General features: G+C 32.1%; 1 protein-coding gene across 1 annotated transcript in view; it reads right to left on the bottom strand.

The window, feature by feature from the left end:
* The window catches only part of LOC105838770 (ubiquitin-like protein 3), a 50146-nt gene that overhangs the window by 21876 nt on the left and 4514 nt on the right, over positions 1–23756 (bottom strand). The window lies entirely within an intron of this gene.

The raw sequence follows: 23756 nt of genomic DNA, 5'->3' as shown, positions 1-23756 counted from the left end.
CTCTACATTTATGCAAAGTTTTATAAAAATTCAGAATTTTCGCTTGTTAACTACTCAATGAGCAATTGCACATCTGGATTTCGAAGTAAATTTTATTAAATCAAATTTTTAATTAATTTAAAAAATAGATATCAAGATTAAGAAAACTTCTAAAATTTAATGAAATTGTAGATAATAAAATTTACTTAATACTATCAACTTATGTATAAAAATTAATTAAACATTCTTATGTCACACTTATTTCGTAACAATTAATTATTCATTTTCTTTGCATAATATTATTATCTCTTGTATCTTGAGCAACGGTGTTTTTCTCAGGCCTACTTCATTATTTTCTTGAAGCAATGAGCTTATTCAAGTGGCAGCAATGTGGTAACGTTCATTTTAAACCGAATATTTATATTCTGGTCAATAAACGATGCACTCCGTGCGAGCGAGTGCGAGCGTGAACACACCCGACAGAAGTCCCGCCAATAAAGCGAGCGCAACGACAAAAAAACACCGTTGGGATCAATCGGGGTTAACGAACGTAATTCCTCGGTATTCCATGGTGGCTCGTAACGAACCCGTAAAAAGATGGTGTCGTATAAAGCCTTCGTGGGCGCTAGAACGATAGGTTCCGAAACCGTAGAAATCTGACTGCGGAATCGCGTTAACGGATCTCGAATAGTCGAGAGATCGCTTTAAATGGATTGACCGATATACAAAGTATTATACTGAGTTGTAAAATACTACATTTTAATATGCGACGGATGCGATAGTGATATATTGTGTGACTCGCGTCTAAATGTGAATCTATATAAAAATAGTTTATAATAGTTTCGTAAGTCACAGAATATAAATAATCAAAACCAATTATTGTCATTGTAATGGTAATGCAACAGAATTTTCTATTTTAGAGGTACAGAAAAAAACCAGTGTCACTGATATGTAACATTAAATTAAAATTATAACGTATTTAATACATTTATTATACGTTCCGGATTAATTTTTTGTGATTTGTTCACTACGTCATGTGAATCACAATCGCCGATGACAACCTTCTAGATGACTAGCAAAAATCTTGTTCATATTAAGTGATAATTTATATCCTTGATTTCCAAGTTGAGCAAAAGCCGTTGTTTATATATGTATAATTTAATTTTCTCTAATAAAATTTTATAATTCTAAATTTCAACAAAAATATTATATTTTTATTTCAATATTAAAATAGTTATCTAAAGAGCATAATACATGATTGTTTTGATAATAATAATATAAAAAAAATTTAATTTTATAATTCTTGTTTGTAAAAGATATTTTCTATCCAATATTACTTCTCTCAACTCATAAAAATTATTATTTATATAAATAAAAATGTAAATGTTTGTTCCTCATCTAAGATCTCCGTAAGTTTTTCACCGATTGCTTTGAAATTTTGACACAACGTTGCATTCGTAACCGGGAGTGTTCTTATGGGTCTGATTTTGGAAATACGTGTGTTTCAAAAATAATGGCCATAATTTAAGTGTAAAAAATAGTTTTTCATTAATATTATTGAAATTTTGACACATTGAGACGGGGAGAGACCGGGAGAGACGGAGAGAAACGGGGAGAGACCGGAAGAAACGGGGAGAGACCGGAAGAAACGGGGAGAGACCGGGAGAGACAGGAAGAGACGGGGAGAGACGGGGAGAGACGGGAAGAGACCGGGAGAGACGGGGAGAGACCCGGAAAGACGGGGAGAGACGGGAGAGACCGGGAGAGGCAAAGTATGTTTCTATTGTGTTTAAATTAAGGTAATAAGAAAAATAAAGATGGCTGTTATTTTATTGGAAAAAAGGAACTTATTTAAAACAGTCTTTTGAATGGATTTCTAAATCCATGACAGCTTTTAGAAAAAAAAGTTAGAAGTACGGGAATGAATAAATATTAGATTTATTAAAGATAGATAAATGCTTATTCAAAAATAAAATAAAAAGAGCAACAGTAAAGCAAGGCTCTTGAAAGTTAAACAACAAAAGCAAAGAAAATTTGAAAAAACGCATAAGAATAGAGAGCCACAGCAACGCGTGGCAGGGCATAGCTAATTGATAATAAAGATATATTTTTTTATGATAAAAAACTATGCAACATATAAAACTATACAAAATTTTTTAAGTAGACAAATTATGTTTGTTTAACATTGTATAATCTCATTTCAATTATTCAACATTTTGAAAATAAAGATATTCAAAATCACAACGTGTATGTGTGTGTATTTTTTGTGTTTAGATTTTCTAAACCTGTGTCTTACTAGTATTTTATTTGAAGTACTAATATTATTTTCGCATGCATTTCAAAAATAAGTTTTGTATATGCATTTTGTTCTTGCATTGCATCGTTCTAGAAACGGATATTTTTTTTGGAAGATATAAAATAGAATTGTTGAAATCTATATTAACTGGACATTCCTCTAACTCGCGGTCCATTTCTTCTATTGTAGTGCAGAATTAACCCCAATGTAACCTGGTCTTACGATCCATTGTTCGAAATATGATAAATTTCAGTCGAGGATATATACGAACCAATGCGGGTTATCGATTCTAAGGCTCATCGGAATCGGACTCGCAAGGCACAACTAGGACGCGTATAACCGTTAAAAAAAAATTTGCGCTTGTATATTACTATAAAAAAAAAAATTCTTGACATCTAAAATTTGTAACATACACACTATTTCTTTTAGCATACGTTTTACTTACATAAGAATATAATCCTAATAAATTGTACAGATTATATTTAAATTGGATTACATTCTTATGTAAAGTCACTATATCACTATCGCGTTAAAGTCTGATAACTTTAAACAATTCTTCCTCAATCGGAAGAAATTATTTTCTTCTTGCTGCTCTTTCTAGGAAAACTTATATCAAAATTTAAAAAATTATCAAATTTATTTGAAACTGCAGAGTAAAATACATAAACACTTGTTCTTAAATGCATCGACATTTTTATTAAGAACAATCAACCCAATCGAGAAATTTCAGGTCATCATGACAGTTTTATTTATTAGATATATAATATATAAAAGGATTAATCGGACTATAATAGCCAAACTGTCTGGGTACCACAGTTATTTTCAGAATAAACGAGTCGGACAACTATGCCAGCCGCAAAGTACCGTCGCAGCCTGCACTTGCAAATTTATCGATCGACCCGACACGGTTTAACGGGCGTCGTCGTGGCATTTCGTTAACGCGCATTGAAACTCGCTTGCGAAAGAAGAGTAGGAAGAGAAAGAGGAGAAGGATGACGAGAGGATGACGAGGGAAACAGGAAGAGGAAGAGGAAGAGGAGAAGGAGGAGAAGGAGAAAGGGGAGCAGAAGGAGGAGGAAACAAGGTAGAAGAGGATGAGGAGAGCCCAGTAGCACGCGACCTAGACCCGACCTTCCCCAAGGTATGTGCGTGAAGGGAACGAGGTTGGGGTGTTCTCTCTCTTCGGAGAAAGACAGGAGAGTAAAGAAAGGGTGAACAAGACGGCTCGAGCGGCATCGAATAATAAGTGCGAAGGACACTTAGCTGCTAAGTCAAGAGGATACCCTCGGCATTAGATGGGGGAAGGTTGGGCAACAAGATGAATGTGTTTCGTAATAAGAAGACTCATTCGACGAAATCCATTTCTGTTGGATTTAATAGAAACTGTGTCTGGGCGCGTTTAAATATATTCTATTAATCTCACGCATGTACGTCATGTGTAACAAGATATTTAAAAATTTTCTTGTAAATTAGATTCATACATATTGAAGTTATGTATTCTTTTGATATACAATATAACTTTTTGATTTTTTCATTGGAGAATAATCCTATACTAAACATTTGCTCACTAGTGTCCGTTAAAATTTTTTTTCTTTGACAGAAAATAGATTAAAATATAAAATGTTAACATTTCTTTGGTTCAAATACAAAAAGGATCAATACCCAACAATTGCATTTAGCAAATAATTTACGTTTTTTAAGTTTACATCTTTTACGCCAAAAAACAGTATGTATGAAGCTGGCGTGTCATTTCGTGGAAACTCATTAATTATTAAAAGTTATGGCTTTATTTTAAATAGTTCTATTTAAATAGTTTCTGATAGATAAAATAGTTTACACGAGTTTTGACAATAAACATTAATTTTTATTGCTTTAAAAGGCTTAAAGAATGCTTATCTAAACGTCACTTTTTCGATGCCATTTATCGAAACAGATATGTTCATTTTGAAAGAAAAAATAAACATTTAAAAAATTTTAAGTACAAGTTGTATAAGGCGTTTTTTATTTTATGCGTGATAATATAAAAATATTAATCCCATATACTATTCAAGAGTTTCAATAAAGGTCAAAATTTGTATAACACAACAAAAATTGTTTTCCACACATTTCACATTAAATATTTATGAATTCAAATTAAAGCATTTTACATATTTTTCAAAATAAAACATAATCTTCTTGAATAATGTCCTATATTGCACAATAAATTAACATTAACATATTAAAGTATTTATTTGACCAATAACATACTACCATTTGTTTTTGTAGACTGTATAATTGTTTTTCCCTTTGTTACATTAATATATAGTAGAACAAAATTTGTTATTTACATTGTAACTTTAAAAATTACTCGTATTGTAACCTGAAAATTTGCTCATTAGTATCTTTAAATTTTCTTAGTTTTTCTTTGTATAGAAACTTATTTATAATAAAAACTAAATTAAAAATACGTCAATATTTGTTTGGTTCAAATATAATATTAAAAAAGTTAATATCCAATAGGTGCATGTATTTGGCAAGCAATTTAGCTCGCGTCTTTTTGCAAAAAAAGCATTTATTGAAATTTTTACCTATACCTAGTATATGCTCTCTTCCTCTTTCTGTTTGTCGTCCCTTTTCACTCTATCATTTTTTTTAAGAAATTGATTCTTTCCAAGTTAATTTTTCGATAATATCTTTCTTATCCTTGAACAGTAATACACGTTATAAGCATTCGCAAACGAATTTCTACTGATAGTGTCGAGTGCAGTAATTATCTTGACCTTCGCGAGCAATTAACACATTTATACATCTCGAAATGCTGCTACCGTTTGTTCATGACTAGTTTCCACTGCTCATAAAACGTATAAAAGTACGATTTTGCGTGGGACAGAAACAAAAAAGTGATTGTTAAAAAAAGTGATATTGAATATAATAAAGAAATCTTAGAAAAAAGTTTAAAATTGAGCATGAAATTCTATCAGTTAAAAAGAAATAGAGAAATAGAAAAAAAGATCTTGACAGATAGAAAAGTCTAAATACAATAATATTAAAAAAAGAATATAGATCGACATATGAAAAACACAACTAATTAAAGACAAGCCTTACTCAATTATAGCGGGATCTTTATATTTTTTTATAAATCTAAATATATTTTTAATCTAATATTAGATTACTTTGGATATTACATTAAAAATGTATGATTAATAATATAAAAATAATAAAAACTAAAAAAGATAAGATATATATTTTAAGTAAATATATATAATATAATATCAATCGATAAAACTAAAAGGAAATATAAAAGAAAATTAAAAAAGAAAGATATCTAAATTAAGAAATCAGAAAATAGACAGATGTTAAAACTGTCGATAAAACATAAATACGCAAAAATATTGAAAAAATTGAGTTATAATAGCAGTGTATAAAATACAAAAAATAGAAACAATTCTCAAGTAAAAAGTAAGAAGAAATCGATAAAATAATCCCTTCAAATATAACAAATATTCAAAATGATACAACGTGGAAAATATTCAAAGATAATGATATCTAAGATTATTTTAATAAAAAAACCATTAAAGATAGCGAAAATTTAAAGGTAAAGAATATCCAGAGATAATGCAATCGAGTAAATGCTAAACAATTGAAGAGTATAAAACACGAGTAACAAAAAGTAATAATTGAGAGCGAAAAATGCGAATATATTGAAAGATCGAACAAAGAAAAAAAAAACAAAAGTGTCGGTGTGGTAATGCGGGAGGAAGGCCTTCCTTAGCCTACACGAGAAGTTCGCTGGTAGTAAGGGACCGATCGATCGCTACGTTCGCTCATCCTCTATTCGTCTCCCCCTCCCTCCCCCCTCCCAATCAGTCGCTGCACTACAGCGCGTTTCTCGCCTTCGCACTCTTTCTCATTTATCATACGGCGAACATCGGTCTTTTCCATTCGTTAAACCCATGGACCAAAAAATCTGTGGATACCGTATAAGGTGCTCCAATGGGTGAGGGGCTGTTAAAGTATAGTAAGAGGAGAAAGAATCTTCTTCTTTATTCGTTCAGCATCTCTTTCTACAAGTTGACATCGTTGGCATCAACGAGTGTAACCGAAGTTGCTTTAGCATATGCGTAATAATTTCTCGAGAATTCCAAGCAATTTGCATTCCGTACTTTAATTCGGGACTTAGCGGATATGAAGTATATCTAATTTCAGGGATTATCGGGTATGTTGCGGAAACAGCTGATGGTGCCAACTTGTAGAAAGAGACAGCGCTACATCTCTCTTATCGCTTACTGCAAATTTCATAACCGCTGTCTTACTCCATCTATAGATTCTTTGATTAGGCCGCATCACACCACGCATTGATTTGAGAGAGACGCATTGCGATTGCGCATTGTAGATTGGAGGTAATGCTATTCCTATCTAATTGTTCAGGCTAATCGATTTGAACGATTAATTAGCAATTTAATGTCTCTTTATGAATTATAATCTTAAGCACACCGAGCTCATCAGTAAACTGAGCAATTTGCGAATTTGACTTTATTACAGATATAAAAATACGTTTAATTCTATCAAATCTCTTATCATGAAATGTTCTGTTTTTGTTCTTGTAACACATGCACGTAATAAAAGTATTGTTGTTCAAAGAATGTAAAAAATATCAAAAGTAAATATTTTTACGTACTATCTCAGTTTTTGGATTTAATTTTTCAGATTTTTGTATTTGATCATATAGCAAAAACATCAATAATTACAAAATGTGAAACAGTATTATAAAAGTTACTGTACATCTGGTAAAAGACACTTTCTAGTTTACATTTATATTTTTAGAGTTTTATTTTTAGCTTTTGTTTAAGAAACATTATCCATAAGCAAAGTAGAGTATACTAGTAATTGATGAGCTTCCTCTAATTTCAATTTCCAAACAAAATCTTGATTTAATGCAAAGCCATATTCTTTTTGGCACGATGGCCGCGGAACTCTTGCGCGATAATGTACGAATTGTGCCCTTCAGGGACCGATACTCCTCCGAGACGAGATTGTTTCGTATGGTTACATTCCAACCTTCTCTCGCGACTGAATGTAGGTGTATGCTGCCTGGGTCGTACAGGGAGCCTCTCTAAATCGCGGCGGCAGAAAATACACGGAATAGAGTACGTGGAAATACGGTTAAATCTCTCGGCCCGAGTCGTGTGCCACCAGGTCGCCTATATTTAACGTAGGAACGATGTTCTGGAGCGCGAGAATCGAGGGGGATAGATCACGACGCTGGCGGACGTTGTCAAGATTTGATGCTCCGCGATATTATCTCATCCGCGCGCGCGCGTGTGAAATGATCATGCAGCCCGTCGCCTGCATCCTTTTCATTCATAAGATATATATTGTTGCAATTATGTACGTGATGCAGATCAAGGTGATTTTTCGCTCTCATTAAATATCATAAAATTCTTTTATCCACTAGCATATTTATCTCAGAAATTAAATTTAGATTTATAATATGTCATTCGATCCTTTTAATTTTTCGATATTTTCAATCTTTTTAATTTATATTTTGACCGTCCGGATTCATCCCACATTGAATTAAATATATTTACTATTTAGAAAAGAATTAAATCTTTTATCAAAAAAATATTTTATAATAGCTCATAATACCTTATATCAATACCTTATAAATTTCTAATTTTAAGGCAAATTGATATATTCTAATTAGAAAAATTATTTGGCTTAACGCATAAAGTTTACGTTACATAATCTTTTTTCTGATAGTTGCCAAACAAAAATTAGGTGAGTTTTTTAATTCATCGATTGATCAATCGCATTAGGCGCAGATGTAACTTTGTTCTGTAAAAACTTTATTTGCACAACGTGCGATTGAGTAATCGATGAATTAAAAAAACTCACCTATTACACAAGGTGAAAATGTTTGTCCAAAATTTTCTTAATTTACAGATTAATGATGTGTTATAAAAGATTCCGCAGTAATAAAAATTAATAATATAAACTGACGCAAAAAGTGAGACAAAAATTTTGACCTAATTTTTAGGTAATCTTCAAAAAGTGATGCAACTTTGCGAAAAATCATCCAAATTATAAACTTTTTTTTTTTAAATTAAAGAGCAAAGACTTTACTTTAAGAATCCTTAGTCGAAAGTTTGATTTCTTAAGTGTGACCCTTTTGTATCGCATGAAAATCAAACGTGTTTTTTTTTATTGAAAAAAGTAAAAGTTTGTTATCATTTTTCACAAGTTTCTCGTTAAAATCTTGCTAATATTAATCCAGATTTATAAAGTTTATTCTTTTCTAAGCAATTAAAAAAAAACACGTCAATACAATGTTTTTTGTTGATTAACACGAGTTTGAAATTTGCACTGCATTTTAGGGTATTTTAGTGAATAAATACAGTATTCTTTGGATACCATGAAACGGTATCAATATGATATTGCACATTAATTTTATTGTTTAACTCAATCATGCCGCCGTTATCAGAGTGACCCAATGTGCACCACGTGGAGGTTAACGATCGGATTTTACACATTATATGAAAAAGGCCTATTTTTTTTAATGAAATTTAAATTTTTATTTTTTATGTATGAGTATGTGTATATTTATGTCTGATCTGAGCAGACTGCTAAAGTGGCGAACCTTCTGTTGACTTCAGTAAAATTGGCGCGTCAGCTGTCCGCTATATTCAGATCAGTAAGTGCAAATTTCCACCGATAAATTTCAGAGCTACATGATGATGTGCAAAATCTGACCGTCAACCTCCACGTGGTGCACATTGGGTCACTCTGATGACAGCAGTATAATTGAGTTAAACAATAAAATTAATGTGCAATATCATATTGATACCGTTTTATAGTATCTAAAGAATACTGTATTTATTTGCTAAAATACCCTAAAATGCAATGCAAATTTCAAACTTGTGTATAATCAATAAAAAACATCGTATCCATAGTTTTTTAGAAATTGCTTAGAAAAGAATAAACTTTAAGAATCTGGATTAATATTAGCAAGATTTTAACAAGAAACTTGTAAAAAATAATAACAAACTTTTATTTTTTTCAATAAAAAAAATTTTTGGTTTTCATGCAATATAAAAGGGTCACACTTAACAAATAAAACTTTCGCCTAAGGATCCTTAAAATAAAGTCTTTGCCCTTTAATTTAAAAAAAAGTTCATGTAATTTGGATGATTTTTCGCAAAGTTGCATTCACTTTGAAGATTGCCTAAAAATTTGGTCAAAATTTTTGTCTCGTTTTTTTTGCGCCAGTGTATATTAGAAATGATTTATATTTGGCAAAACTCAATCCGTTTTAATTTGAGAAAGTTTTACAAAAAATCAAAATGCGCTAATTAATGTATTAAATAAAATAAAAGGATAAATGAGTTAAAGCGAGATCTTTACAAATTTTTTGTTAAAAGAATGAAAAAACAGAAGTCATGTTTATTCTAACTATCTTATTGAGACCATACTATTTATTATTAAAAAGAATCTAACCTAATTTTTTTTTATATATAGTGACACTAAATTCTTGTGGAACAGTATAAAGTATTTATATAATCGACAAAAAAGTAAGTACTGTTTTACAAGAAGTAAAAAATTTCTAAAAATTCTCATGTACATTAATGTGTAAATATTTTTTACAAATTCCTCATGTTAAAAAAATAATAATAGTCTTTTTAACATTGAAATGTTGTTAAAAATATAAAAATATAAAATAGCGAGCGCGCACAGTTTTCTTAAATTAATAAAAGTTTAAAAAAATAAAGAAAAAGTAAGGTAGAAGATGAGAGAAGGCTACATCAAATATGACTCATGCCAACATTATTCATGCATACGCATGCGCATGGTCCGCATAACCGAATTGTTTGGGCCGCCGCACAGACTTTTGCATAACACAAAATGCATAATGCATAAGAGAATTAACCAATCAGAGATCTTTATTTCTATCCTGGAAAGGGAAATAGACGACTCTGATTTATTGATTTTCTTATGCATCATGCATTATGCGTTATGGAAAAATTTGTGCGGCGACCCTTTGACTATCCACTAACGGATACTGAAAGGCACATCCAATAAATGTGTGAAAAAATTGATTCAGAGTTGCGGTTGTTAAAATCAACCATCATACTCGCGACCGCGATGACGCGTTATTAGTGTACCGTGCGTTCGGTCAAGCCGCATAAAAATAATATCGCGTGCGCTGAAATAACATATCGTCGTTTATTAAATTTTACTCTGTCCTGACTATTGTGCCACAACCTTCCAAAAGCAATCGTTCTTGTTTGTTTATGTATGTAACATCGGTTGCCAAAAAGAAATGCAACTATAACTATCAAATATACCAATTTAAAATTCAAAGTACTTTCTAAAAAAAATATTTGTACGATCTATCAAACTTTTATAGTTGTAAACGTAAAATTTATTACAAATAAATTATATAACCGATTATGATTTAAAACATAGCTTCCGTTTGAAGTATTCGTCCTTGACAATAAAATAACATTCATAAAATTTAAACTTCTTTATCGATCGAGGTATAACGCGTGTCGGTGAGAAATCACAAGCAACTAAGCTCTCCGCACCAATATCGATTTTCACTGCGCACGTCACAAAAGCACCAACGACCATCAGGAAATCTGTACGTCATCGCGCGGCCGCGAATTACGACCGTGCTTACGTCATCATGACACGATAAACTAAAACTACAAATTTTTCGCCAAGAAAAACAACGAGATGGAAAGGAAGATACCGGTGGTGAGAAATTGAAAATGTTTTAATGTAATTATAGCCATATAAAAGACACATACAAGAAAATATGGAAATTGAAAATCGCAATGCAAATACAATGATGAGCGCGGAGTATCGAATTTATCAAGAAGTATAATTAAATATAAATTATTCTTTAATTTTACTTATAAACAAATAAAGTAGTAATTATTTAATACTAGAAGAAAGCTTTCAAATGTAAAAGAATATATACATACTATGACATGAAAAAATTTGACAAGTATAGAATCTTCTTAAAAAATTAAGTTTCTTAAGTTAATTTTCATCTCTGTAAATAAATTAAGAAGTAATTATTATATAGGTAAAAGAGAGAAGACGGTTATGGATTAGATGTGGTGTTATGGGAATTGATGAAATCTCGTATACTTCGTGTAGAGTTCTGGGGATAATCGTCTAAATTACTTCTTTACATACTGTTTAGACGTTACCACATGGCCACGGACCATGAATGTTTATTGTGTAAATCATAAAAGCTGCATTTCAGTATTGTAGATAGCCGAAAGTTTTATAGAGAGTTATTTTTTACGTCATTTTATGTCAGAAATATATCGGGTATTAACCTTTTAACTTTATTGTAACTTGAAGGGCTTGAATGTGGCTTTCAAATGGCGTAATTGAATGTAATATTCAATGTAATGAGATGTGTGCATGTATTTGAAAGTTATATTGCCTGCGTACAAGATTATGGACCACTTGCGAGTGCGAGCCCCATAATTCCCTCGCATGTAATTTGATTATTACTTTCATGATACTTATTAGCTAATACAGTTTATTCTAAGGACATTTACCGAAGATATTTGATTTTTCCGAAAAGCCTCTAAATATTGTTATACTTGGAATATTAGAAGCTTTAAATTTGCTACAAGTTGCTTTGGAAGCGACGAATTATCTCGTATCTATCTGTTTACCTATATTCGCTAAATTGGGAAATCGCGGTACTTCGAGGAGTGACGTGAAGGCTTGCAAATACGTGCTCCTGAGAGCACGGAGATACATTGCCCAAGGGGAGAGTCTGACACTGAAGCTACTTGAAGCTTTACGACAATGTGACAACACCCACTGAACAGATCTGCCATGTTTCTAACATTAGCGATCGATGTTCAGTTGTACAATCACTGGCATATGCTTCCGAGACTATAAAAGTCGGAGTATCCTGTGCAGAAAACGATCGGTAGGTTAACCTCGACCTCCGGCCTTATAGACGAGAGAAGAAGAGGGAGAAATGTAAGAGTGATCGATGAAGAAACGTACACTTTTTCAGCAGAATTAGAGTAAACGAAACGTGAGTCTGGTGTTCGATATGTGATGATACCTTGTCGAAGGGAATAGAGGAAAGAAGGGAAAAGCATCATTTCCGACAGTGACGAATTCTCTTACTTTTTCGTTTTATGTCCATTAGAGTTAGCACAAAAAGATTTAATTCATCTTTAAAAAATAGAGAAAATTACGACGATACTTTGCGATAATGTGTATAGTAATGTTTGATAAAAATGCTGTACAATTTGTCTCGACAATTTTTTAATAACTCTTTTATTACGGAATTTGTATTTGATTTATTATTATTGCTTATTATGTTAATTTTGACTCAGAGATATTGAAATGATCAAGTAGTTCAAACTATTTAAACTCAAAAGTCTTTCAGATTTAAAGGTTCAAAATTATGTAATTTGAATTTGAATGTTTTACATATTAATGTAAGAAAGAAAAGACTCATGAAAAAGTGATCTTTTGTTTCCAATTGCATATTGCGTTTTCAATCTTCTTTACCGTCCAAACTGTCCAAACTTCAGACATAACGAATTGATATTGCCGATTTACTGTAAGTTGAAACTGTTCGAACTGTCCGAAATATTCAAACTGGATGTCTTTTATTTACTTTAAACGTTTACTCAGAAACTAGGGATCAAATAAAAGAATTCGAACATATTGTACATTTGGTTATTAAAAGTAACTAAAAGAAACGTAACTCTGCTTGTAAAGTGGTTGAACATAATTGATTAAATTTATAAAAACCAACTGCTTAGTAAACAAACTGCATTTCGAAACTTATCAAAAAAAGTGTCGCAATCTTTTAGTAATCGATTGTACGATATATTTAAATCTTTTATCTAAAACTTCTAGTTTCTGGGATTCAATTTTTCAGATGTTTATTTTTAGTTACAAAAACATTAGTCATTATGAAACAGTATTGTAAAAATTACTACATCATTTAAAATGAAAGATTTTCTATTTCATATTTGTTTTCAAATTTTAGTTTTTATTTAAGAAATACAAGAAATACAAGAAAGCAAAGTAGTAAGTTAGTATTGGTTTTAATATAATTTTTTTTCTATTAAAATTCTTGTAGCATATCTTGCCTGTAATAATCATATACCGGTATTTGTTGTATCTGAATTGGCATCTAGTATTTACTCTAAAATTATTTCTCAATCTTTATAAATTTATAATCTTTCTATAGACAAATTTGATTATATTCAAAAGAATTGTTTATAATTAAATTGCATTAATACTAAGAAATAATGAATAAAAGCTAATAGCATAATTTATAAACTTTATATATATTTATACGTGAAATGAATCTTATAAATTATAGATACAATCTAATCTTTCTTGTCTTTCTCTTTCTCTCTCTCTCTCTCTCCCTTTTTCTCTCTCTTTCTCTCACTCACTAACTCATTCACTTATATTTTCCAAACATGTCTAATATAAAAAAATGCTAAGGTTTTTAGGTGTAATTTATAGCGCATAATACGTGTGTGATTATACATTCTTTCGTCAAATACGCCACAAGGTAACAATTAATACGATTTCATGCAAACGGCTGGCAATTCTCACGCGATGCGAGCGAATGCATTCAAACATGGAAGAATTGTTTTTCTACTGTATTCATGTGTAAGAAACAGCGCGCGGATGGGAAAAGTGAAAGAACTTCCTTATTCCCATATCACGAGCGCAACGAGTGCTAATTTATCGCGGACGCAACTGAACGTAACCGATTTACGTTCGAACACAATCGTCTCAAGTCCTAAAGTTGTTATTGCGTCAGGTTTAACAGCAGCCTCGCTTTCACTCGCCGTCTGAAAATCTAGCCACGATTTTCTGCGATGTGCCAATTACGATGTGACGTCATGAAATAAACGATTTTCTGATACATTTATATAAAATTAATTTCTCTAATAACAAAGGAACCAATTCAAACCAAAAATTATGTTCGTCGAACTTGTGTTTATCATTTATATTAATCATTCACAATTATCAGCCATTAAATTACACAATAAACTTTGCTACTTTTTAGGAGAATTTTACAATATAATCGCAACAATGTAATTTTTCCGGAACCTCTCTTCATCCTCTTCAACGTACCTAATATTTAAATAATTCGTTTTCACTGCGCGCGGGCAAGAGTAATTTTTTCCGAGATTAACTTTCAAGGATCCTTGCAAATTATTCGAATATTCCGGGGATTTTTCACAAAATTCTACTGCTCCATTGTACCTTACTTTTGTCGCGTTTCTTTTCGTGCTCTGATGAATCTTTATAGTCGCTAGTGTATACACAACTCGACTGCTCCGTTAACATGTCATTGTGTGACTGTAGTTGAACGATTCGCTTTCCACGTGACGGGGCAACGGCCGAAAGAGCGATCGATTAGCGTTCGCGTGAAAGAGAGTGAGTGAGAAGGGGGGGGGGGAGAGAGAGAGAGAGAGAGAGAGATTCAATGAAAATCTGTTCGGTAGGATGGCAGTTTAGCCTCTACTTTTTGGCACGGGTTTTCAATATGTAACTCGGGGAGACCGACAGAGGTTATCTAACAGACAAAACGATTATCTTCACGCTCGGCTTAGCGCGATCCCTATTCGCGGAAGCGCGCAATCGATGCCGCGATCACGGGAAAATCCAGCAGATTGTTGTTCGACATTGCAAAACAGGCTAATCGAGAAACCGAATTCGCATTCCCCGCCAACCAAATGTGCTTTTTTTTTGGCACCAATTAAACCAGTATCATATTATTCGCGTTGTTATAACGCGATATAATTTTTGTTATTTTTACACATCGTTTGGACAGCTTTCCTCCGGATTTTCTTATAATATCTTGTAGACAATGTAGACAATCTTTCATAACACGTAAGTTATTTTCAAATTTTGCAGGTAAAATTGTTTAAAACAAAGATTTTTTTAAAATCATCATGTCGCAACTTTATAATTGCATTTATCTTGAGAAATGTAATTGGAGAGAGTCATACATTTGGTGATATAAATTAAATCTATTATACAAAAGTGTTTGAGATTAACTGTGTGTAAAATTGTATTAATTGACATTAATGTACTCAATACAATTCGTTATATTATGTTTAGGTTATCGCTGATTGGCTATTGGATGAAAAAAACATTTTAAAAAATATCAAAAATTTTTAACATCTCAAAAGTATAGTTTTATAGTTCTAAATTAACACAAGTTTTAAACATAAGACGTTTTAAACTTCAGCATTATGTACAATATCTGTGTATTACATACATACATGCAATATAATTAAACGGGAAAAAAAGTAATTGCCGTATGTAAAAACTCTACGTGTGACAACTCAATTTCAGTCTTAAATATAGGCTGCTATTCTTTTAACTGCTAGCTATTTGATCTAGTTAAAGAAATTTAACTACTTGATACATAATATTTAGTTACTGTGTTTATGCGCGGCATAATAAAATGTTAGAAATACTTTAGCGTTCGTATCGTAGCTATTTTTATGTTGCTGCATGGTATGAGCCCAGTATGCATATTTTGCTACTTTATTTACGAATCAAATAACAAACCGTTTTGCTGTGACTTATAAATTTATAGTCACGATAGCAAATACAATTTCAGTAAACCATGATTAGTTACGGTGGCAAAACTTTTTCTGTGTAAATTTCCTTTATGTCAATCCGTTTGACTTGTGCACACTCTCTGCAATGACGGAAATTTAGTTCCATGGCAACAAAACGATCCTGACATTCTCCAAGGCAACCTTTAGTATATCTAGTTGAAAGAACATCCGGTGACGGTGCGGAATACCATATATAAATCCGACAATGTCACCGACCATTTCGCCAGCTGGACCTGAAGTTAGCAAACTTTAAAAATGGATCTAGCGGAGGCGTCGTGCCTTTCTTTTCATTTCAATCTTTTTTCTCCACATTTATTCTGCATCCTATTGATGGATCGTATCCACTAGTTTTTAGTTTGCAGGTGACGACAAATTTGTGACTTCTAGCGGCTTACCCGTCTCTTTCTCCTGGATAAAAAAACGAAGAAAAACTATCAAATTTCCCTCTTTCGCTACGCGGCTGCTGCTTTACGTCGGTTTAATTTTTGGCGCGGCCATAAATTCCACCTAACTCTTAACCGTCCGCTTCAACTTCCTTCATTAATGCTTTGTGAGTAGCTTTTTCGCTTTTCTTTTTCTTCCTATAACCTCTCTTCGGCTTTTCCCCGCGCGCTATCGTGATCTTCGAACTTTTTTCAAAGCATTTACAATATGCCAATCAGTAAAATTTATAGGGTTTTTTTTTTTGAAAATATAAGTACAGTAAAAATTTAAAAAAAGGTACCATGCTTGGGCTATATTGATTACATATGTACGGCTTAGTTGTATATTTTCCTCTTTTTAATATGAAAAATTTGAAAAAATTGAATTAAAAAATGTCAACATGTTTAATTAAGCATTTATTAACATACTTATAAAAAAATATGCGTTGTGATGTCAAACATCACAACGTATCAAAAACATTGCACTTGTAACTTTACTTGCAGTTGTTTCAGCGAAAAATCACCCCCCCCCCTTACCAACAGCTTGGATCTACGGATTCTTGATTCTAGGACGAGGCTAAATTGCAACGAGGGCGTCTTGCAACAGTCGTCATTAATCTCGCCTTTCACAAGTAGCAATGTATTATTAGTGATTTCGATTAATAAATGTACGATAATAGTGCGCGCGGAGATAATTGCAAGATCACTTAGCTCACTTTACAGATCGATACGATAATTAAATAAATAATAACGACTAATTAGCAAGTTGTCCCTTTAGTGCAATTAACGGTTGTTTTCAATAATAATAATTGATGATTCATCTCTGATAATAATTATGGATAATATGTCTATCGCGTATATTATTTTGCTTACTTTGCATGATACTCCTTTTTTAAAAAATATCCTAAACTAACAGAATTGTTATAACTAAGTCGTAAATATGTAAATAATTTTTAATATCACGATTGCGCGTATAGTTTAAAGACAATTGCATTGCTAGAATTTATCAAGCAAAGTACCGATGTTACGAATTAACAGAAGCTTCTCCGTGCCTTAAAATTAATTAGACTCATTTTTGCAGCGCCGACACAATATCGAAAGTCTTTGTTTTGCCATTCCTTTCTTCGTCGTATCCCTTTTTTCACACATCTGTTAACATTACCGTTCTTCAAGGATCAGCGATAAGACGGCTGCATTGTCCGATTTTATTCTCGATCTGCGCACTGCGTGCTATCGCATGCTAATTTGAATGAATTGAATTCCAATTTGCAACGTCCTTGCGATAAGCAATTTCATTTAATTCGTTTAAGTCATCATTGATAACGATTGGTTTTTTCAGATTTAAATGCAGAGTTGTGCGTTTCGTCATTGTACAATTATACGATCAAAATCGTCGAATTGACTACAATCTCAGGTTACAATTAAATACAGGCTGTGGTTAAGTAAAAAATTCTTTTTAGATTTTTATTTCTATAAAATTCTTCCTATCCTATTCTAATTAATTTTAAATTAATTAATTTTATAGAAATTTTGGTAGACAAAAAAAACTTTTGCACAAAAGTATTTCAGGAGATTAAATTTTAACGATAAACTATAAAGAGAATGAAAGGTAAGTTAAAATGTAAGTTAAAAAACCTATTTGAAGACAAATATTATAAAATAAACGTTAGGTTTCAAATACTTGGAAAGTGTAAAGCTATTATTTATAGAGCTTTTGTTATAAATACAATCTTGTTACTTAAAATAAGATTGATTAATTATAAAATATTTTACTCGTGTTGATATTTTTTTATTAAATATAAATATGTAGAATATGCAGATATATCTACTTCAGTTTTAAAAGACAGTTTTCCAAAAACAAAACATTTTATGAACCTATACAGTTGAAATATTTAACCTGATCTTTTTAGAGACACGATTTGTATTAGTAAAACTGTTTATTTTATAGTTAAAAGATCGAGCTACCGAATTCGGGGCGAGTGCCCCGAAAAAGATATCACGGCGCGAATTATTTGCGGATAGGTCGCTGACTGCCGGCAGCTGGGGTGTGTCAAGTTAGCATCCCAACATCAAAATTTTGTAGTTCTGATGAGAATTCCAATTTCATACTAAAGAGATTAGGAGTTCTTTATAATTTATATAAAGAGTTTCGCTCATTAACGGCCGGAAATTAAAATTAAAAAATAGAGTGCTAACTTTTTTTTTCGAAATTCGAGATTGAATAGTTCTGAACGGTTTTACCGCTTCTTTTTGCAAATGTCTAGAGTTCCCGATACGTGAAAAAATTTTCCATTTATAAACAATTTTTTTTTAATTTTTGAAATTTTGATTTTAAGATATAATAGTTCTGAGATTTCTATTGTTATTTTATTTATTTCAAAGAGTTCTCGACAATTAAGAATAATTTAAACTAAAAATGAAAATAATCAGAACTTTAAACAGTTTCATACATCAATTAAAAATAATTAATATCTATATTTTCTTATCTCGTTACCCAATCACTTTGTGCCGTAAGATTTTTCGTTAGAACTCGTCGAGAACTACTCGAAATATCAATTAGAACTACTCGGAACTCTAACAAAAATTGTTCTGAACTCGAACTGAAAATTTTCTAACTTCAGTGATCTAAATTTTTTTTAGAGTTCCGAATAGTTCTGATCGTATTTTTAGGCAATACTCGACGAGTTCTGACAAAGTATAAGTCAAAACGATTCGACGAACGAATTGCCAAACGGAGATGTCACGTATTGGAACGGTGATCGAAAATTTTCTGAGTTCAGTGATCGAAATTTGATGTTGGAATCCTAACTTGACACACCCCGGTACCTGCTCATCGTGTGTGTAAAGTACCTAGATCGCAATAGGACGGCCAATCGGACGTGCACAATTGCGACAGCTGTAACGATTCCGGCGTAATGCTGTAGCCTCTCATCGATGTTTGTTTAACGTAGTACCGTGAAATACGCAGAATTTCACAGTATTATCTATCACACACACACGTGCGCCATCATGTTTACAGTATATTTACATATCTTAACATTCACCGCTCGCTACGACATACACATATGCAGATACGCACAGTCACACATTTGTATGTTTACTCGGTAATTCAGAAGTTGGAGTTTTTTAATGAGTCGGGAAGGTTAAATCGCGTGGTAACCAAATAATAAGGATAGGTGCAAGCACGAACATGTCTAATTAATCTTAGAACGTCACACTGGGATAGTTTTGTACCCCAGCGCGAATTTACCTCCTAATTTAGCAGATGAAGGGATCGACTCGAGACATCGACCATAATTCAATTTAAAGTCTTAGGAATGTACAGGTACGCTAGTTGGCGTCAGAGCGCCATTAGTTTCCGAGCGGTACAGACGTAAAGTGAAAGTGGGGTCCGTTTATAGTCTGCCGAGAAATAGAGACCACAATGTCCAGTCTCGTCCCTTTTTTTTTTTTCCTCCACATAATCATGCCGACGGATATTAGCCTTGGCGGCGAACAAAAGCGATACACATTGTGCACGCGTTCGCCTTCGATAATAAAATTTGCGCGAAAAGATTTCTGTCCGGACGTGATTCACCCGCTCGTTTTTTTCCCCTTCGGGACAAAAAGCGCCGACTCGATGACGGCGTTACAGATATCACGCAAACGATCCCGCTCCATTCCACGTCCACCGGATGTCGCATTGTTACGATCGTGCACTTCTCGATAAACATATTAAAATCGATCTATTTTTTAATGTTCCCTGTACTCCAAATAATGCAACACAATCGCTGAATTATTTGGAGTGATTGTTATTTCGTTATAAGAAAAATATCTTAATTTACATTGAATGTCTCAATTTACTACGGTTTTCTTGATGGATTCGTAGTCGATTTAATCTCACGCTAAAATCGGCGGAATATTAGTTTCATAACTGACTATTTTTCATGCTAAAAAAGTTAAATTGAAGACTTATTTAGTTGGGAAAATGGACATCCGTCCTTCCTGACTCCGCTTTCTATACTTTCCTACAATTTTTCCGTTCTCTTTCTCCTTCTAACGATCGAATTATTATTGCGATAAAATATAATTACATTAGGCGAATACGCATTTGTTTCCTTTCAAATGTAGGAAGCGTATAAGAAAGTGCAGATGAAGAGATCTTGTTTGTTTATTTATACATTCTCGAAACTCGCGCCGCTTGGGCCCTTAAATTTGCAATGTTAAGTATCCCTCCCCGACAGTAATATCGCACCGTCATTGCGCCAACTTCCGACGAAAGTAATAACGCACGATACTTGAGCAGGAAAACACAGGCCGAGAAGAAACTGTGTGTCTACACGATGTAGAGCCCCGATCTTTATACGTCGTGCAAAAGGAGCACATACTTGGGACAGCATATTAAAAAATATTTCGTTTTTTTCTCAAGAAATAACGTTGCTCATTAAAATCAGGATAGATCTTATATTCTCGTTCTTTTGGGAGACGAAAAAATATCGTAAAAGAAACTTAACGCAAAGCCCAGGTCTACTTTATCGTGATACTCTATGCGATTTTATAAAAAGCTAAAACTTTGCAAAAAAATGATAATTACCATATATGAGAATTTATTCGTGCAGGTGTTCGCTCAACATGCACAGCTGGTTGTGTCTCATGAAATTCGAAAAAAAAAAAAAACGGTTAATTGCATGACTAGTATACGTTTATTGGCGGACTTAATCATCAAAGGAATTTTCAGATCCAAGAAGAAGAGAATCTAATTTTCACGTGTTTACTTCTCACATATATCTATTCAGTTTACATTTATGCGATCCAAAGAAAACGGAGAAACGCAACGTGTGTGGCGTTACAAGAACTGTATTTTTTTTCAAGTCTTCTACTTTCAGAGTCTCAATCTCAGACTCAAACGCGTAAGGAGGTTGCGCGTATTCGCCACGCTCCTTTGTTGCATGCGGCGCGTATAATCGCGCATGATCATAATGCGCCACGTCGCAACGGTACATGAATCTGATAGAAACGGCCGTGAAACGCTGACGGAAAAAGAGAGATAGATCTTTAAGCTCGTCGTAGTTGCCTCGTCAAAAACCGCCCGAAGTTGCTTGCTTATCATTCGACACGAATAAGAACAGAACACAGACTATTATTTCTAATACAATGATTGATAAATTTTCGTCATTATTGTCGGAATCTATCGACGTCTAGGAACAAACGGTTGCGTGTAATGTCTCGTAAGTTACAATTGTGGATCAGACATTGTAGATCAAAATATTACTCTGAGAAACGAGCACATGTGAGAGGACGGAATTTGAAAGAAAGACTGAATTCCCCTACCTCCGAAAATCATTCGTTATATCTTTTTCATAACATTTCGAAATTACTAAAAATATTAGTAACACTACTATTCGTGTGCGCAAAAGGACTTTCATCTTTAAGATTAAAAAATTATTTGTGCAATATAATGGCGCAAAAGATCGTCTGAATGGTATGGTTCACTTATGTCAATTCACAGAGATATTACTGTAAATCCTGAGAACGTTAAACCGCGGTTTGAAAAAGAAATATCGTAATATATTGCACATCAAGTAAATCACATAATTTTTTAAATTTCATATTCTTTATTATTCCTTCTTTCCTTGTAAAAATGTCCATGAATATTTTGTATATATGTAATAATAATACTAAACCAATAATAAAGATATACATTTTCTTTTTAATAATATGTCTTTAATAAGTCTTTATTAAAAAAAAATCATCATTTATAAAACATAATATTTCTCGTATTTAAAATTAAAAACAAAGAGACATTCTAAAAATGCTAAAAGTATATAAAAAAATTATTAAAGCAAAAAAATATTAAATTAATAAATTTCTTTCTTCAAAAAATCTTGGATACGCTCTTAAATATCCTGAAAGCTTTAGTAATAAAACCTTGATACATAAAAAAGAATAATTGAAATGACAATTTTATATACTGTACAGAATTCATTTTAATTATATTAAGAAACTTTTAAACTAAACCAATTAAGTAAATACTCAGAAAAAATAGATTAATTCATAATTTGTATCTTAAAATAATTGCAAATTTACATATGCTTGGTTTGCAATAAAATATGTAATATTTAATAATATAATTAAAACGTTAGATGGACACTTGGATTTACAAACTCTAGGATGTAAATGCAATGTTATTATTATGAAGACACTCAAGAGCATTATGAATGGGTCAATCGATACTTTAATTACATTTAAATATCTTAATGTGAAGAAGAATAAAACGTTTCATTCTGGAATATTACATTAAGAAGTTGTTGACGCGATGAGAGAAGCGAAGCTGATGCGTGAAAGAGCATATTATCCGCGGCAAATCTTACGGCCGTAATCAAAAGACTAGCGTATATATAGACTAGCGTACAATAGATAGAAATTATAATTTCTAAAAATATGATAATAGAGTTGAAATTCGGATGCTTGACTTTCGTTTTGAATGCCACACAACGCAATCACACGTTGCTTCACAATTTTTCGCGAAAAAGCTGATACGAGTGATGAAAGAAAAGAAAAAATAACGTTTAAATTCATCCATAAACACGCAATACATTGGAAAGATTGAATAATCATTCGGTAAATAACAGCCACTTTTTATCCTTGACTTTTAAATCGACGCGATATTTTTAAGGATCTCATTCATAGACTTCAAATAAACACAATGTGTTATTGATTTCGTGTTTTTAAACGATTATAAAAAAAGTTTAAAATAATATTTGTATTATTTAAATCAATTGCAATCTCCCAAAAAAGTAAATTTCGAATTTTACATTCCAAATTTATAGAATTAATTGAGCATAATAATCTAATAAATAAAAGAGAAACATTTTATTTCATATATATGAGTCTGAGAAGATAAAATTCATTTAATCCAACAATAAAATTAAAGTTGATCGTTATTTGTTACGCAAATCAATAGCTTTTTCTTGTCTTTAGTTTGAAACGTTATATCTTGATGCAAAAAGATGCGCATTATGTTCTCCTTAGATTCTTTTTGCAAGAAATACTTCAAATCTATTTCAATCACGCAACTGAGCATTTTTTAAATCCAGAATACATTAATTCCACACAGAGAAAAAAGTAATTAATTCAACAAAATGTGTAGTTGCGAGCTACTAACTACAGATATACTCAATACAATAATATATGCTATTGCAATATCAACATTGTACTTGCATTAATAGCAAATATTATTGTATCGAGTATATCTATAGTGGCAGCCCGCAATTACACATTTTATTGGATAAATTACTTTTTTTCTGTATAAATAATTATTAATAATTAACACTTATTTGAATTAATAACACTTATTTGAATTTTCTGACTTCCTGGATATCATGAGAATTGCGGATGGAATAATTTAGACAATTGTTTTAGCATTATATTCACGTAAGTTTACAAAAT

The sequence above is a fragment of the Monomorium pharaonis genome, chromosome 11, assembly GCF_013373865.1.
Source record: "Monomorium pharaonis isolate MP-MQ-018 chromosome 11, ASM1337386v2, whole genome shotgun sequence".
NCBI lineage: Eukaryota > Metazoa > Arthropoda > Insecta > Hymenoptera > Formicidae > Monomorium > Monomorium pharaonis.
The sequence above is the reverse complement of the archived record's forward strand: the minus strand, read 5'-3'. Positions and strand labels throughout refer to the sequence as shown.